The sequence below is a fragment of the Bos javanicus genome, chromosome 16, assembly GCF_032452875.1.
Source record: "Bos javanicus breed banteng chromosome 16, ARS-OSU_banteng_1.0, whole genome shotgun sequence".
NCBI classification, from domain to species: Eukaryota; Metazoa; Chordata; class Mammalia; order Artiodactyla; family Bovidae; genus Bos; species Bos javanicus.
In genome coordinates this window covers 55,535,120-55,553,357 of record NC_083883.1, presented here as the reverse complement: position 1 = coordinate 55,553,357, position 18,238 = coordinate 55,535,120, and the positions used below count along the sequence as shown (strand labels likewise).

The following is an 18,238-nucleotide window of genomic DNA, read 5'->3' as shown; positions in this document are numbered from 1 at the left end:
TTCTTCTCTCTGGAGTGCACTGATGTGTCCAGTAATGAGTTTTGAGATGTCAGTGGGTTTGTTGTGACTTTGGGCAGCCTGTATATTGAAGTTCAGGGTTATGTTCTTGTGTTGCTGGAGAATTTGTGTGGTATGTCTTTCTCTGGAGCTTGTTGGCCCTTGGGTGGTGCTTGGTTTCAGTGTAGGTATGGAGGCATTTGATGAGTTCCTATTGATTAATGTTCCCTGAAGTCAGGAGTTCTCTGGTGTTCTCAGGATTTGGACTTAAGCCTCCTGCCTCTGGTTTTCAGTTGTATTCTTACAGTAGCCTCAAGACTTCTCCATCTATACAGTACTGATGTATAGATGATAAAACATCTAGGTTAATGATGTAAAGTTTCTCCACAGTGAGGGACACCTGGAGAGGTACACAGAGTTACAAGGAGAAGAGAAGAGGGAGGAGGGAGATAGAGGTGACCAGGAGGAGAAGGGGGGAATTGAAAGAAGAGAGCAATGTAGCCAGTAATCACTTTCCTATGTGCTCTCCACAGTCTGTACCCCTCAGAGATGTTCACGGAGTTATACAGAGAAGAGAGAGGGAGGAAGGAGAGAGAGGTGGCCAGGAGGATAAAAGGGGGAATCAAAAGAAGCGAGACAGCTCCAGCCAGTAATCAGTTCCCTAAGTGTTCTCCACAGCCCAGAACACACAAAGAGATTCACAGGGTTGGGTAGAGAAGAGAAGGGAGGGAGGAGATAGAGGCAACCTGGTGGCAAAAAGGTGAGTCCAAAGGGGGAGAGAGCAATCCAGCCAGTAATCTTGCTCGCAAGTAAAAATGGGTACTAAAGATTGGATTCTTAAAGGTACAAAATTGATAACAAATACCCAAAAGCAAAGATTAAAAATCTAGAGTAGAGATTAGATTCTCAAAAATACAATATTAAAGAAAAAAACAAAGTCACAAAAATTATAAAATATATATATATATATATATATGAAGTTTGCTTTAAAAATAGGGTGGTTTTTTTTTTGCAAAGTAATAGTAAGTTATAAAAATGAAAATTAAAGGAGTAATAGAGGACTTAAAATTTTTTTTAAAAATTAAAAAAATGATAATAGTAAAAATATATCTAGGACTTTCTCTGGTGGTGTTGTGGACAGTGTGGGGTCAGTTCATTTTCAGATAGTTTGTTGATCTGGCTTACACTTCTCAAGATCTATAGGCCCATTCCTATGTAGTCGATGCTAACTGCAGGGTTTTAATCTATTGCAACTGTCACTTCCAAAGTAGTTCCCTCTGTTTAGTTTCTGTTTGCTGGCCTCTTCAGTGTCTAATCTCCACCCTGACACAAGAGGGCAGTGGTGGTCACTTTTTTTAGGCTCACTTGTTCAGCTGTGCTGTGGGGAGGGAGGAACACTGCAAACAAATATCACTGGCGTCTGTGGGCTGTGCTCCCGGTGTCTCGGCCACAATGGGTTTGCCCCCGTTCACGGAGTGTGTGCTTTCCCAGTATATATTGCTCAGGCTCTAGGTTGCTCTGCTGGGAACTGTCTGAGGCCAGTCCTGGGTTGAGTGCACTTCCCAGGTCAAAGCTGTTCAGGTTCTCGGGTACTCCACAAAGCCGCAGACTTGATTGAGCCTGCGTTTTGTGCCCTTCCCCAGTCTGAGCAGCTCAGGTGACCAGGTGCTTGGGGAGCTGTGACTTATCGCCTCCCCCATCCCAGCCACTCGGTTTTCTGGGTGTACAACGGGTGCACCTTCTCAGGTGTGCCATGTGTCTCTGGGGAGCTGATCTCTGGCTGCGACCCTCCCGGTGGATGTTGACTGTCCGCAATCACACGGAGTCTTGGTTAACAATGAAGGCTACTTGCAGTTAGGTAGATGATGCCTCTCTGGGGCCGTGAGTGCCCTCTTCTGGCTCTGGCTGCCCTCACCTGCCTGTCTCCAGCAGGGGATGGGCCAGTCTGCAGCCGGCTAGCTCTGCTCAGTCCTTTGTTCTCCTTTCAAAGACAATGGGCTGCCTTTCTGGGTGCCTGATATCCTCTGCCAGCATTCAGAAGTTGTTTTGTGGAATTTGCTCAGCGTTCAAATGTTCTTTCGATGAATTTGTAGGGGAGAAAGTGGTCTCCCCATCCTATTCTTCTGCCATCTTAGGACCGCCTTCTCAGTCAGGCATTAAAAAAAATTTTTTTTTTTGGCAGGAATATCACAGTAGTGATGGTCTTTTCACTGCCTCCAATAGGTGGTGCACAATTCCAGTTTGTTTTATTAACAGTGACATTTACTTTGATCAGCCTTCCTTATTGTTGAAGTATTCTTTCCCCCTTTATAGTTAGTATTTTGTGGGAGGTATTTTGAGGCTATTTGAATATTCCATCCTGCATCAAATGTTCACCCATCAGTTTTAGCATCCATTGATTATTCTTGTCTGAATCAATATTATTAAGTTGATTGTCAGATAGTGATTTTCTTATTTAGCTTATTCATTTTACATTCTACATTTATCAGTTGGTATTCTGCTATGAGGAAAAGCTTTCTCTTTTCCTTATAAATCAATCAGTTAACAGATTCATTCATTTATATTGGTGTGACCTCATGGATTCCTATTTTATTTATTGAGTTCCAATCTATTGAGTACATCATGAGAAGCGCTGGGCTGGAAGAAGCACAATCTGGAATCAAGATTGCCAGGAAAAATATCAATAACCTCAGATATGCAGATGTCACCACCCTTATGGCAGAAAGTGAAGAGGAACTCAAAAGCCTCTTGATGAAAGTGAAAGAGGAGAGTGAAAAAGTTGGCTTAAAGCTCAACATTCAGAAAACGAAGATCATGGCATCCGGTCCCATCACTTCATGGGAAATAGATGGGGAAACAGTGGAAACAGTGTCAGACTTTATTTTTCTGGGCTCCAAAATCACTGCAGATGGTGACTGCAGCCATGAAATTAAAAGACGCTTACTCCTTGGAAGGAAAGTTATGACCAACCTAGATAGCATATTCAAAAGCAGAGACATTACTTTGCCAACAAAGGTTCGTCTAGTCAAGGCTATGGTTTTTCCAGTAGTCATGTATGGATGTGAGAGTTGGACTGTGAAGAAAGCTGAGCGCCGAAGAATTGATGCTTTTGAACTGTGGTGTTGGAGAAGACTCTTGAAAGTCCCTTGGACTGCAAGGAGATCCAACCAGTCCATTCTAAAGGAGATCAGTCCTGGGTGTTCTTTGGAAGGAATGATGCTAAAGCTGAAACTCCAATACTTTGGCCACCTCATGCAAAGAGTTGACTCATTGGAAAATACCCTGATGCTGGGAGGGATTGGAGGCAGGAGGAGAAGGGGACGACAGAGGATGAGATGGCTGGATGGCATCACCTACTTGATGGACGTGAGTTTGAGTGAACTCCAGGAGATGGTGATGGACAGGGAGGCCTGGTGTGCTGCAATTCATGGGGTCACAAAGAGTCAGACATGACTAAGCAACTGAACTGAACTGAATCTGTTGTCATCAGTATTTATCAAATCTGTTATCACATTGTCCCCAGTTTGACAGTACTTCCTTTGATCCACCCTGCCTAGGCTATGACATCCCACACCAGACTGTGCTAATGTCCTCATCATCCTGCTTGGCCCCACTCCAGGCGATTTCTTCTGCTCTCCTAGCCTTCCAAGAGTCCCTCCTGATCCCCAGTGGCTTCTTAATGGGCCACTGCCACCACCTAGCACCCTTGCGTAGACATCTGCCCTACTCCACTCAGGCTTCAGCAATCTGCACTGAGCAGTGAGGTCCCTCTCCTCCTGCACTCCTTCTCAGCTATCCTGCCATCCCTGTAGTGACCCTGACTCACAACTAGATTTCCTCCTCACTCTGCTCAGATCCTAATACCTCCCACTGCTGTCACTGTCCCTCCACACAGCTGCCTTCCTTACCCCCTCACCACAGGTGCCCCCCGCCCCCACCTTGGAAGCTCTCCAAAATTACCCTGCAGGACTCCCACACTCTGGAATCCCACCTACCTATCTTGCTCAGCCCCTTCAATTAATGTTTAGACTGAATTATTCAGGAGAGATGGCAGGAAGACAGAGACTGTTGTGGGGCTGACCCATTTATAAGGCACAGTGGACAGATACCCAGGGCCCACGATACTTTTGGGGGCCTACCACATTGTTGTAATCTTAATTTCATTTAAATTCAGAAGAAGTAATGAAAATAATAATAACCATGAGTATAATGGGCTTCCCAGGTGGGTCTAGTCTTAAAGAACCCACCTGCCAGTACAGGAGTCATAAGAGATGTGGGTTCAGTCCCTGGGTCAGGAAGATGCTCTGGAGAAGGGCATGGCAACCCACTCCAGTATTCTTGCCTGGAGAATCCCAGGGACAGAGGAGCCTGATAGGCTACAGTCCATAGGGTCACAGAGTTGGACAGGACTGAAGTGACTTAGCACACATTGCACACATGAGTATAATAATGAATCCAGTCCAAGTACGTTTGTGTTTATATTAACACAAGGTAAAACTTTTAATATTGTTTTATTGGAGGAAGGGACCCATGAAGACAAAAGTGCCTAGAACCCATGAGAGTTAGTGTGCGCCCCTCCGGTGTCTTAGCTTTGTAGGCCCAGCTCCTTGAAGAGTTTCTGTAACATATGTATTTAGTAATATGGTTGTGAAATTAGTGAATGAGTAAGTGGCCAATCAGTGGAGCTTATATTTCTTATGTTTCCCGTAACAGAAAAGACAAGAACAGAGTAAATAATATTCGTTAATGGCCTCTTTACTAGAATGCATTTTTTTTACTCTAATAGTTCAAAGTTATCCATATATTCATCCATTCATTTAAATATTTCCTGAGTACCTACTATATACCAAGGTCCTGTTTCTTTTATGTGTGCCGGGCTGGGACTGAGAAATGTTTGCTTTAGTCTTAGGAAAGCAGAATGTGCCTATAATCCCTGAACTAACCAGCCAGTGTGGGAATGGAACTGGCCCCACTTCCTTTGCAGAGCTCTCTATTTAATGGGGCCCACAGGTTAAAAATATGTTAACATAATCCTCCAGGTCCAATAGTGCATATCTTTGCTCCATGCAGCCTTTTCTATGCCACTGAGATTAACTAACTCTTTTTTTCAGTATGAGTCGATAAGAAATGCACATGTCATCATAACTGGCTTAGTTCCTAATCCTGTTAGTTGCTATTTTTAACTTTATTTTTTCTTTGACCATGCTCTGTGGCTTGTGGGCTCTTAGTTCCCCAACCAGGGATTGAACTCTGGGCCCATAGGCAGTGAAAGTAGTGACTCTTAACCACTTGACTTCCCGACAGTACCTGCTTTTTAAACAGTAATAAAATCAAATCCAAGGCTCAGGCTGGGAACTTGGTCTTCTTGGTTAGGTATAATTTGAGACAGATGAGATGTTTGGACCCAGAATTGTTTACCATGTACTATTGAAACTTGAATTTAATGTAGTCTTCACATACCACAGAATATTCTTCTTTTTATTTTTTCAACTACTTAAATATGTAAAAAGAACTCAGCTCACAGGACATATAAAAACAGGCAGTAGGCTGGATAAATTTGGGCTAGTTTGAAAACCACTGACCCAGAACCCTGGAAGGGTTCAGAGAGTTTACCATCTACTGTTTTATTGAGGACATCCTTATTCTAGTCTCACTAATTTAAATATATCAAAAAATATATATATCATAGTTCACAGTGTATAAAGTAAGTTAAATTTTCCTCTGCACTTGGAAAACACAGTAACAACATAAACATGATTGTATAAGTAATGCCTAATATACTTAAAATAATGTAGCACTTTCAAGTACCCTTGAGTACTTTGGCATAAAAGCTTCCATTAGCACTCTTACAATGTTCTAGGTCAGTGGTTTTCAAACTGACCCATGGCCAAATCCTGCCTGCTGCCTGTTTTTGTACAGCCTGTGAACCAATAATTTTTTGTTGTTGTACATATTCAAGTGGTTGAAAAAATAAAATGGAGGATATTCTGTGATAGGTGAAGACTATATTCAATTCAGGTTTTAATATCCATAAATAAAGTTTTATTGGACCCAGCCACACCTGTTTGCTTGCGTATTATCTGTAGCTGGTTTCTAATTATGAAGGCCAAGTTGAATAGTTGTATAGTCCACAAGATGTCTGCCATCTGAAACTTTACAGAAGGGAATCCCACCTCATCCCATTTTTTAAGTGTAAATGCTTTTTTTTAAGAGGTGAAATCATTTGCTGGTTGTTTATTTTTTGGTACAACCAGAAAATAGTGGGATATTGGATACAGGAGGCTTTGATTGTCTTGGGTGTCAGCTTAACATTCCATAGATGGGGGGTAGCTTTTATATCCTGTAACACAAAAGCATACTAAATGGCAGTTTGGAGTCAGTTGTGCATTTAATGTCTTGAACACTTTAAATTACTTCTCTTCCCATATCGTTTTGGTAGAATTATTTCCTACAGCAAACCACTTTTTGATCTTGGCTCTCCTGGTCAGAATTTTGTGCACTATACTATAACATCTTTGGTCGTGGTAGTCCAGTTTTCCTAGTAACTTGGTTAATGTGCTGTGAACGATTGACAGTTTGGGTATGTAGTGTATATGATATTAAATTGTGAATCAGTGGGACTTATGATGTAACAACATATCAATATTTGAAGATATTGGTACTTGATATCCTGTTAAGGAAAGTTTGCTCCAAATTTTAAGCTGGAAAGTCACTGGAATAACTGTTAAGAATCCCAACTACATGATATTTTAGATTTCTGGAACATATGTGAAGAATTGTGTACAAATTGAAATGTCTGTGTAGTGATCCTCAAAACAACCAATAAAATCTCAGTTATAAAAGAAAAAAAAAAAGAGTTTGCCTCTTTCTGTTCTAGGTATTTGGGATACATCAGTGAACAAAATAAAGATCTTTGTATAAGTGGAGGACATCGCTGCTGGTTGACCCAAGAGCTAAACCTTGACAATTGAAAGCGCCTTACTTCCTGCCCTGTACTTGGAATATTTTGGGTTGACCAAAAAGCTTGTTTAGGTTTTTGTAACATTTTACAGAAAAATCTGAACAAACTTTTTGGCCACCCCAATATGTTCTACCCACACCATCCCATAGTTAAGGCCATTTCAAAGATGAAGCCTTAAAAATGTAAGGTTTTTTAAGACCATCTGTCTGAATTGTGTATGTGGCTGAACCCCATTAAACCTCTATGTAAACTTTGAAAGTTCTGGTACTGTGAGTTGACATTGGGTTAGAATTCCTTATCACCTGACTCGCGTAAGCACCTGCTCAGACTGGTATACTGTAGAGTGGTGTTATTGGTTATAAGGAATTAATGTTAGCTCAGCATTTGTGGCCAACATTCCCCAAAGATTTGGGGGTATTTTTCAGGTAAATGGCTTGCAGCCCACTTGAGCAAAGTCATGAAATTGAAAGGTTTTGATACTAGAGTATTCTGGCTTATATAAAGTATTTGTTTGTAAAATTCATATTTTTCTGTCTTTGTAATAAGAGTCACTCAAAACTCTAAATTTTATCCTTGGAAACCCCATGGTCTATATGTCAGAGTTAGGCATCTCTGAGCATCAGGCCACTGATTACTATATCAGATCAGATCAGCCGCTCAGTCGTGTCCGACTCTTTGCAAGCCCACAAATCACAGCACGCCAGGCCTCCCTGTCCATCACCAACTCCCGGAGTTCACTCAGACTCACGTCCATCGAGTCAGTGATGCCATCCAGCCATCTCGTCCTCTGTCGTCCCCTTTTCCTCTTGCCCCAATCCCTCCCAGCATCAGAGTCTTTTCCAATGAGTCAACTCTTCGCATGAGGTGGCCAAAGTACTGGAGTTTCAGCTTTAGCATCATTCCTTCCAAAGAAATCCCAGGGCTGGTCTCCTTCAGAATGGTCTGGTTGGATCTCCTTGCAGTCCAAGGGACTTTCAAGAGTCTTCTCCAACACCACAGTTCAAAAGCATCAATTCTTCGGTGCTCAGCCTTCTTCACAGTCCAACTCTCACATCCATCATGACCACAGGAAAAACCATAGCCTTGACTAGATGAACCTTTGTTGGCAAAGTAATGTCTCTGCTTTTGAATATGCTATCTAGGTTGGTCATAATTTTCCTTCCAAGGAGTAAGCGTCTTTTAATTTCATGGCTGCAATCACCATCTGCAGTGATTTTGGAGCCCAGAAAAATAAAGTCTGACACTGTTTCCACTGTTTCCCCATCTATTTCCCATGAAGTGGTGGGACTGGATGCCATGATCTTCTTTTTCTGAATGTTGAGCTTTAAGCCAACTTTTTCACTCTCCACTTTCACTTTCATCAAGAGGCTTTTGAGTTCCTCTTCACTTTCTGCCATATGGTAATTGATAATCATCCTCACTTTATTTAGGGGTTGGTTTAGACATTCCAGCTGGGTCACTAGGATGGAATGGGTTAGACTGAGGTAGAACAGGGAGGAGAAGCTGTCAGAATTGTAGGGAGAGGGAGATAAAACTTGGCTTTCTAGTGTGGTGGGAAGGGAAAAGATGAACTACCAGTTCAAGTTCAAGAATGAACAAGGTCGTAGTAGATTTATGAGAAGTAATTCTCAGGATATAGATCTGAGATGGTATAGGAGATTTTTTTTTTTGCTTTCTAAGGAAGATGGAAAAATGGGAAAGCCTTAGATATGTTGAACATCTAGATGAATTTTTATATGTTCATTTAGAAAAGGAACCAGACAGAGACATAATCTGGAGTGGACTGGAGGGAGGGAGGGAGGGAGGAGGCACAGGAGAAAGAGAGAGAGAAAATGAGGGAGGGAGAAAAAGCTGAGGCTGGGGATATGTAAACAAGGAGGGAGAAAAAGTGGCCTGTAAAACCAGGTGCTGTGCAAGGGAAGGCTAGAGGAAGAAGCCTCTGATGGCCAGACTGCCTGGAAGGCTGAGAAGAGAAATGTTGGATATAGATTTTTGACATTGGCTGTGATTATGTACTCTTTAGTAGTCAAGGGAAGAGGAAAACATGACTAATTCTACAATTTACAGTTTTTCATAAGAGAGGAATGTGTAAATTAGGTTGATAATAATAACTTTGACAAGGGAGTCTGCCTTTCCATTGTCTTACAGAGTTGGAGAAATATGATGATTTGTATATGAGAAGAGAAATAATTTGGAGGATAAATTTGGTTTTGTCTTTAGGTGACTTAACCTTGATCAGTAAAGTATGATGAAGACTTCTATTTCTAGCAGTATGGTGGACTAGAGTATCTGGTACCTTTTCCAATGCAAAAAAAAAAATCTAGAAATGCTGGACAAACTACAACAGGCATTCTTTTCAATGCATACTTACAAGAATTTGCAAGAAAAGAGGGGCAATTCCCAGGGCCAAAACTCAAGGGTAAAATGTAAACTAGAAAGGGTTTGTAGGTCTCAGTAACCCATGTGCTTAGTTTTTGATGGCCTTACAAGATCAGGAGACATGGCCTTATGTCTCCTAGAGATGACATTGAGATCTTTGTGCACAAAGCAGATACCTGCAGTGGCAGCAACAGTGAACAGGTGGACTAGAAAATAACTTTTTTCGTCCAGTACCAACTGAAAAAAAGTGTTTCATGATGAATGGTACATACAGGATTATTCTTACATGGTTTAGGGGTTCAAATTTATGTTTCCCACATACTTTAGTAAAAATCAAACCAATAAATTACCATAAAAGTGAATCCTTTGATACCTGGTAGAAGCAAATTGCTAAATTTGTCTGGAAGGACATACCCTCAATCCATGTCCTGCAAGACAAATCACAGGAGTTAATTCCCAGGAACTTCAGATACCAGAATTATTCAAATTTCTAAAGTAAACATGTGCAATTGAGTAAATAAACCAATGAGAGAATAAAAATATAAAAGAGAAACAGGGCCTTACAAACAGAAGAGATTAGCCATTTGAAAAAAAATCAAATAGAGTTTTCTGAACAATATAGAGTAATTGATAGTAAACTCATTGGAGAGAAATCAGCTGATAGACTTATGGGAGTTCTCTTATAATAGCACAAGGAGCTATATTCAATATCCTGTGATAAACCATAATGGAAAAAAATGTAAAAATGGATGTATGTATTTATATAACTGAATCACTTTGCTGGGCAGCAGAAATTAACACAATATTGTAAATCAACTATAATAAAAAATCTCAATGGAAGGGTTAAATTTCAGATTATATGCAGATTAAGGAAAAAATAGAAACTTTAAGTTAGAAATAATTAAGAATGTACCAGAGACAGTTAAAGAAGGATATTTTCTTTGGCCAGATTTCAGACATGTCTTTGGGTTACATTCTGGTTATGTTGGCATTGTTACTACACCCCTGAAGAGAAGAAAGTGACTTAGTGTTCTAATTATTTAGAACTGTCTTACCAGCTCAAAGATAAGGTGATATTAAAAATATTAAAAATGGAAATTTTCTTATAATCATAGATATGATATACATTTTTCTCACCCTGTCATTGGCAGATGGGCATCCAAAGAAAAGTGTGTGTGGCTTTGAAAGACTCAGTAATTTCTGGAAGAGTAGACACACAATGTGTTTCCAAGGACATGGAGAAGGAAGAGTTGAAAAGTGTGATGAAATGATGGTAACTACTTTTCCTCATTTCAGAATTCTCGGTCAGTGTGCATAATAAACTGCTGTTTATAAAAAGAAAAAAATACATGATACATTTACTTACATACACATGTAACACATAGGAAACTATCAAGAGGGGTTGCCTCTGGTCAGGGAAAATGGTGACTGGAGGAATAAATAGGTAAGGGGAAGAGACTTATTTATATGTGTATATTAGTGATCCCCAAACTTTTTAGTTTGGGACTCCTTTAATATTTTGAAATTACTAAAGTTACCAAAGAGTTTTTGTTTATTTGAGCAATACATTTATTGAAGAGATTATCCTTTCCCCATTGTATATTCTTGGTTCCATTGTTGTATTAGTTGGCTATATATGGGTGAGTTTATATCTGGGGTCTCTATTCAGTTCCATCATTTCAGTGTGTCTGCTTTTATGCCAGTACCATGCTGTTTTGATTACTGTCAACAGAAAACCAGCAAGGGAATATGGACCTTAAACAACATATAGAAAAATTTCTAATATTTTCTATATTAGAAAATATAGACTTAACAGACCTATGCAGAACATTCTGTTCAAAAGCAACAGAATACACATTCTTAAGCACACATGGAATGTATTTCAGGGTAGATCATATGTTAAGCTATAAAACAAGCTGTACTAGATTTAAGGTGATTGACTCATATAATTATCTTTTCCAACCACAATGGTATGAAACCAGAAAATAATTACAAGAAGAAAAATGGAAAATTCACAGATATGTAGAGATTAAACAACATACTACTGAACAACTAATGAGTCAAAGGAGAAATCAAAAGGGAAATTAAAAAGTACCTTGAAAAAATGGAAACACAACATACCAAAAATTATGGAATGCAGCAAAAGCAATTCTAAAGGGAAATTCAGAGTGATAAATTTTTTATTAAGAAATTTGAATGATCTCAAATAAACAAGTTTTACACCTCAAGGAACTATAGAAAGAAGAAATGAACCCTAAAGTTGGTAGAAGGAAGGAAATTGTAAAGATCAAAGTGAAGTCGCTCAGTCATGTCTAACTCTTTGTGACCCCATGGACTGTAGCCCCCCAGGGTCCTCCATCCATGGAATTTTCTAGGCAAGAGTACTGGAATGGGTTTCCATTTCCTTCTCCAGGGGATCCTCTTGACCCAGGGACTGAACCTGGGTGTCCTGCATCACAGGCAGATGCTTTACCTTCTGAGCCACCTGGGAATCCCTAATAAATGAAATAGGGACTAGAAAAGAGCAATGAAATGAAGAACAATTAAAAAAAAACACCCCCAATATACAAACCTTTAGCTAAGAAAACAAAGTATATAAACTGTCACCAAAATAAGAGAGGACTCAAATAAAATCAGAATTGAAAGAGGAGATGTTCCAATAGGTACTATAGAAATACAAAAAATTATGAGACTACATAGACTGGTTCCAAATAGGAAAAGGAGTTCATCAAGGCTGTATATTGTCACCCTGCTTATTTAACTTATATGCAGAGTACATCATGAGAAACGCTGGGCTGGAAGAAGCACAAGCTGGAATCAAGATTGCTGGGAGAAATATCAATAATCTCAGATATGTAGATGACACCACCCTTATGGCAGAAAGTGAAGAGGAACTCAAAAGCCTCTTGATGAAAGTGAAAGTGGAGAGTGAAAAAGTTGGCTTAAAGCTCAACATTCAGAAAAAGAAGATCATGGCATCCAGTCCCATCACTTCATGGGAAATAGATGGGGAAACAGTGGAAACAGTGTCAGACTTTATTTTTCTGGGCTCCAAAATCACTGCAGATGGTGATTGCAGCCATGAAATTAAAAGTCGCTTACTCCTTGGAAGGAAAGTTATGTCCAACCTAGATAGCATTTTCAAAAGCAGAAACATTACTTTGCCAACAAAGGTTCATCTAGTCAAGGCTATGGTTTTTCCTGTGGTCATGTATGGATGTGAGAGTTGGACTGTGAAGAAGGCTGAGCGCTGAAGAATTGATGCTTTTGAACTGTGGTGTTGGAGAAGACTCTTGAGAGTCCCTTGGACTGCAAGGAGATCCAACCAGACCATTCTGAAGGAGACCAGCCCTGGGATTTCTTTGGAAGGAATGATGCTAAAGCTGAAACTCCAGTACTTTGGCCACCTCATGTGAAGAGTTGACTCATTGGAAAAGACTCTGATGCTGGGAGGGATTGGGGGCAGGAGGAGAAGGGGACGACAGAGGATGAGATGGCTGGATGGCATCACTAACTTGATGGATATGAGTCTGAGTGAACTCCGGGAGTTGGTGATGGACAGGGAAGCCTGGCGTGCTGCGATTCATGGGGTTGCAAAGAGTCAGACACGACTGAGCGACTGAACTGAACTGAACTGATGACCAATTGTGTGCCAATAAATTGGACAACCTAGAAGAAATAGATAAATTCCTAGTAACATACAATTTTCCAAGACTGAATCATGAAGAAATAGAAAATTTGAACAGACTAATAATGAATAAGGAAATGGACTCAGTAATCATGAGCCTCCTGACAAAGAAAAGACTAGATGCCTTCACACTCGAGGATGCCCAGCTCAAGGTGAGTGACCACACCATTGTTGTTATCTGTGTCATTGAGACCTTTTTTGTATAGTTCTTCTGTGTATTCTTGCCATCTCTTCTGCTTATGTTAGGTCCTTATTGTTTCTGTCCTTTATCATGCCCATCCTTGCATGAATGTTCCCTTGATATCTCCAGTTTTCTTGAAGATATCTCTAGTCTTTCCTATTCTATTGTTTTCCTCTATTTCTTTGCATTGTTCATTTAAGAAGGCCTTTTTATCTATCCTTGCTATTCGCTGAAACTCTGCATTCAGTTGAATATATCTTTCCCATTCTCCCTTGCGTTTTTTCTCTCTTCTTTCCTCAGCTATTTGTAAAGCCTCCTCAGACAACCACTTTGTCTTCTTGCATTTCTTTTTCTTTGGGATGGTTTTGGCTACTGTCTCCTATACAATGTAATGAAGTTCGCACATAGTTCTTCAGGCACTCTGTCTACCAGAGCTAATCCTTTAAATCTCTTGATTACCTCCACTGTAGAATCATAAAGAGTTTAATTTAGGTCATACCTGAATGGCCTAGTGGTTTTTCCTACTTTCTTCAACTTAAGCCTGAATTTTGCAATAAGGAACTCATGATCTGATCCACAGTCAGCTCCAGGTCTAGGATCCTTTGGACTGCAAGAAGATCAAACCAGTCAATCCTAAAGGAAATCAACCCTGAATATTCATTGGAAGAACGGTTGCTAAAGCTGAAGCTCCAATAATTTGGCCACCTGATGTGAAGAGCCAACTCACTGAAAAAGACCCAGGTGATGGGAAAGATTGAAGGCAAAAGGATAAAAGGGGTAGTGAAGGATAAAATGTTAGATAGCATCACTGACTCAATGGACATGAACCTGAGCAAACTCCAGGAGTTAGTGGAGGACAGAGGAGCCTGGAATGCTATGGTCCATGGGATTAAAATAATTGTAAATGACTTAGCCACTGAACAACAACGACAAATGACTTCAGTGGTGAATTCTACCAAACATTTAAAGAATTAATATCAATTCTCAAACTCTTCTGAAAAATTGAAGAGCATAGAATACTTTCAAACATTTTACAAGACAAGGATTACCTGGTTACCAAAACCAGCCAAAAACACCACGAGAAGACAAAATTGTAGCTCAGTATCTCTGATGAATATAAATGCTAAATACTCAACAAAATATTTAGCAAATAAAATTCAATAATACATTAAAAGGATCATATAGCATGATCAAATGGAATTTATTCCAGGTATACAAGGATAACTCACCAACTGTGAATCAATCAATATGATAAACCACATTAACAAAATAAAGGATAAAATATGATCATCTCAAGATGTAGAAAAAATATTTGACAAAATCAGCATCCAGTTATGATAAAACTTTTAAGTGTGGGTATAGAGGCAACATATCTCAACATAATAAAGCCATATATGAAAAGTCCATAGTTCCTTTAAGCTTGGGAACAAGACAAGGATATTGACTCTTACTGCTTTTATTCAACATAGTATTGGTAGTCCTAGGAAGGGCAATTAGGCAAAAATAAATAAACAGAAGGCATCAATCAGAAAAGAAGAAATAAAACAGTAAATATTTGCAAATGACATATTATAGATAGAAAACACTAAGGACTTCACCAAAAAATTATCAGAACTAATAACAAATTCACTAAAATTGCAGAATATAAAATCAATTTACAAAAGTCTGCTGCATTTCTATTCAGTAAAATGAACTATCAGAGAAATTAAGAAATCAATTTCATTTACAAATACAGCCAAAAATTAAAAAATTTAGGAATAGATTGAAAGATCTGTATAGAGAAAAGTATAAGATATTGATGAAAGGAATCAAAGAAAATACAAATGAAAGATATTTCATGCTTATGGGTTAGAAAAGTAATAGTGTTAAAATATCTGAAGTACTATAGATTAAATTCAATCCCTATAAAATACCCAATAATATTTTTCACAAAAATAGAATTAACAATCCTAAAATTTGTATAGAACCACAGAAAACCCCAAATAGCCGAAGAAAGCGTGTGAAAGAAGAACAAAACAGGGGACAACAGGATTCCTAATTTCAAACTGTATTACAAAACTGGTAATCCAAACAGCATTGTATTGGCATAAAAACAAACACAAAGATCATTGTTAGAAATCCCAGGCAGATATACATGTCAGACAGATAGAAATTCAGATATATATATCAATTAATTTATGACAAAGGAGCAAAGAATACAATGGGGAAATGATAGTCTCATATATATGTATGACTATACATATATAAAATGGAATATTACTCAGCCAAAAAAGGAAGGAGTTTTTGCCATTTGTATGGTCTCACTTATTTGTAGAATAAACCTCCCACACCCACCTACACCTGCCCCCGGCGCAACGCTCAGACTCATAGATACAGAGAATATAGATTGGTGGTTTCCAGATGTAGGGTGGTGGTAGGTGAAATGGATGAAGGTGGTAAAAGGTACAAACTTCTGTTTATTAAATAAATAAGTTTTGGAGATGTAAAGTACATGATGGTGACTATAGTTAATAAATACTGTATTGTATATTTGAAAATTCCTAGAGAATATATCTTAAAAGTTCTCATCACAAGAAAAAATGTGTAAGTATTCTCGGTGATAGATGTTAACTAGACTTATTGTGGTGATCACTTCACAATATATACAAATATTGAATCATTTATGTTGTGCCCTTGAAACTTATTATATGTCAATTACATATTAATAAAAAATAAGAAAGCAAATTCTAAAAAAGAAAAAAAGAGTAGCTGGCTAGAAAACAGGAAAATGTAGGAAAATAGTATTATAGAAACATATAATTAATAAAAAGTTATTTTCTGGATTATGTCATTGTATTTTTTGGCCTTCTTTTACTTTTTTTAAAGTAATTGCTCTTATTTTTCTTAATAAATATTCACTTTTTACCTGATTTTATAGTCATATTTTAAAAATTCTTTTTCTTAAATGAGACCTCTCCTGTATAAGCTGTGGGCCCCACGTAACTTGATTCCAGCCTTGCCTGTTTGGTATAGAATGTGGATCTCCTGGAAAAACTAGTGATGTGATTAGTGATGCAGTATTCCCATTTCCCTACATTTTTTTTTTCAATTTTTAAAATAAATATATATAATTTATTGAAGTACAATTGAAATGTTTCAGGTACACAGCAAGATGATTGTTATAAAAATACACATATATTATTTTTGAAGTTATTTTCCATCATAAGTTCTTATAAGATATTGACTATAGATATCCCTTATAAGATATTCCCTATGCTATGCAGTAAACCTTGTTGCATATCTATTTTTTAATTAGAAATCTAGCATTCTATTCATACTAGATCAAACAAGTGGAATCAAAATGTCATAATTTTTTTAATTAGGCAAAAACTTATGTTTTGTAAAAGATATATATATATTATACATATTTTTATATATGTATACAAAAGCTTTTCTACTACGCTTGATAAAGGCTTAAAAGAACATCAAAAAAAGAGAAGAGATGGAAAAATTGGAGAACATAAAAAATTAAGCACTGCATATGAAATAAAGTGAAACAAACTAGATAAAAGTAAAAGGTCATCATATAGTCTAGTTTTTAAACATAACAGCTCATTAGAAACATATCTGGAGCACTGGGGAGAAAAGCAATACCTGAGCATTTGTATTTTTCAAAAAATTTCAAGATAATTCTGATATGCATCTGGATTTTAAAAAGTGATTACAGGTTTTTCTATCAGATCCTAGTTTTGGTGATAATGGGCTTCCCTGATAGCTCCTAGAAGCTATATACCTGCATAACTTATCTCCTCAAAGCTAAGAGAGGCAGTGCACTAAGTCGTGTCTGACTCTTGCGACCCCATGGACTGTAGCCTGCCAGGCTCCTCTGTCTATGGGATTCTCCAGGCAAGAATACTGGGAGTGGGTTGCCATTTCCTTCTCCAGGGGATCTTCTGACCCAGGAATCGAACCCAGGTCTCCAGCATTGCAGGCAGATTCTTTACCGATTGGGGTTGGCGAGGGGGGTGTAAGAACAAGAAAGCAAATAGAACAGGGTGGACAAAGAGTGGAATGATTAAGATTAATGGGGGCTCTAACTGGATCCATTTGGTCATGGCTCCCTAGCCCTCGCAGGCTCTCAACAATCACATGAGATTTTAGGAATGCACCACACAGAATTGATTAGTGAAAGGATATACCACATAGAACTGATTTGTTAAATATCACCCCTCCCTTACCCTCTGCCTCCAACATAGTCCCTAGAGTACTACAGGCAGGGAAGACCTAAACTATCGGGAGGAATCCCTAACACTTTTCCAGAGTAGAATTCGATTAAGTCCAAAAAGGGTCCTTCTTTTAAGGGCTTTGGGAAACTAGACACTGCAATTTTATTAGTATTGGCGACATTTGTTTGGAGCAAATTCAGCTCCAGGAGCTGCACGGTTGAATGCAGGAGGGGTTCCACCAATTGCCCCAATTCTTTCCATTGTAGCAGCTTGGCCAAAGCATTCAGTTGTTGGTGGGGTCAATCCCAAGGTTCCATCTGGCATCATAGTGGCTGGTCCTGGAGGACCTGGGGTACCAGCTGGCACAGGAGCAGGGGACATGGCGCCTCTGTTGTTTATGCCCATAGCACCTCCCATCGCCATCTGACCCATCCGTATCTCTTGCTTTCTCGCATCAGGGAAGGTTCCCTTGAATCCTTCCTGCTGTCGTCGCATCATTTCTTCTTCAAAGCTAAGCATTGTGCCTTAAAATATTTTTCCTGTGTCACTTAAGTTGACGGATTAATATAGATTCAACCTTGTAAGATGTATATCTTTTCCTTTCCAGACACAAAACCACTTATCTATAGGAAGCAGAAAGTTGGGGGCAAGGGGAGCGAAGCTTTCACATTGCACTAATGCAGCAGTATTCAAATACAGTGTGATTGTGTTTTTTTCTGGACAAATCTCTAGTAGCTCAGCTGGTAAAGAATCTGTCTGGAATGTAGGAGACCCTAGTTCAATTCCTGGGTGGGGAAGATCCACTGGAGAAGGATTAGGCTACACAC

The 18,238-nt window shown here is 38.9% G+C and overlaps 1 protein-coding gene across 9 annotated transcripts in view; it reads left to right on the top strand.

Moving 5' to 3' along the window:
• AADACL3 (arylacetamide deacetylase like 3) overlaps positions 1-18,238 on the top strand; it is a 160,597-nt gene that overhangs the window by 100,223 nt on the left and 42,136 nt on the right. For 2 of the 9 annotated variants that reach the window (XM_061383258.1, XM_061383256.1), the window contains one exon: positions 10,489-10,610. The exons of the other annotated variants lie outside the window; for them this stretch is intronic. The gene's annotated coding sequence lies outside the window, so the exon portion shown is untranslated. The remainder of the gene's footprint in view (positions 1-10,488; positions 10,611-18,238) is intronic. 9 annotated transcript variants of the gene reach the window in all.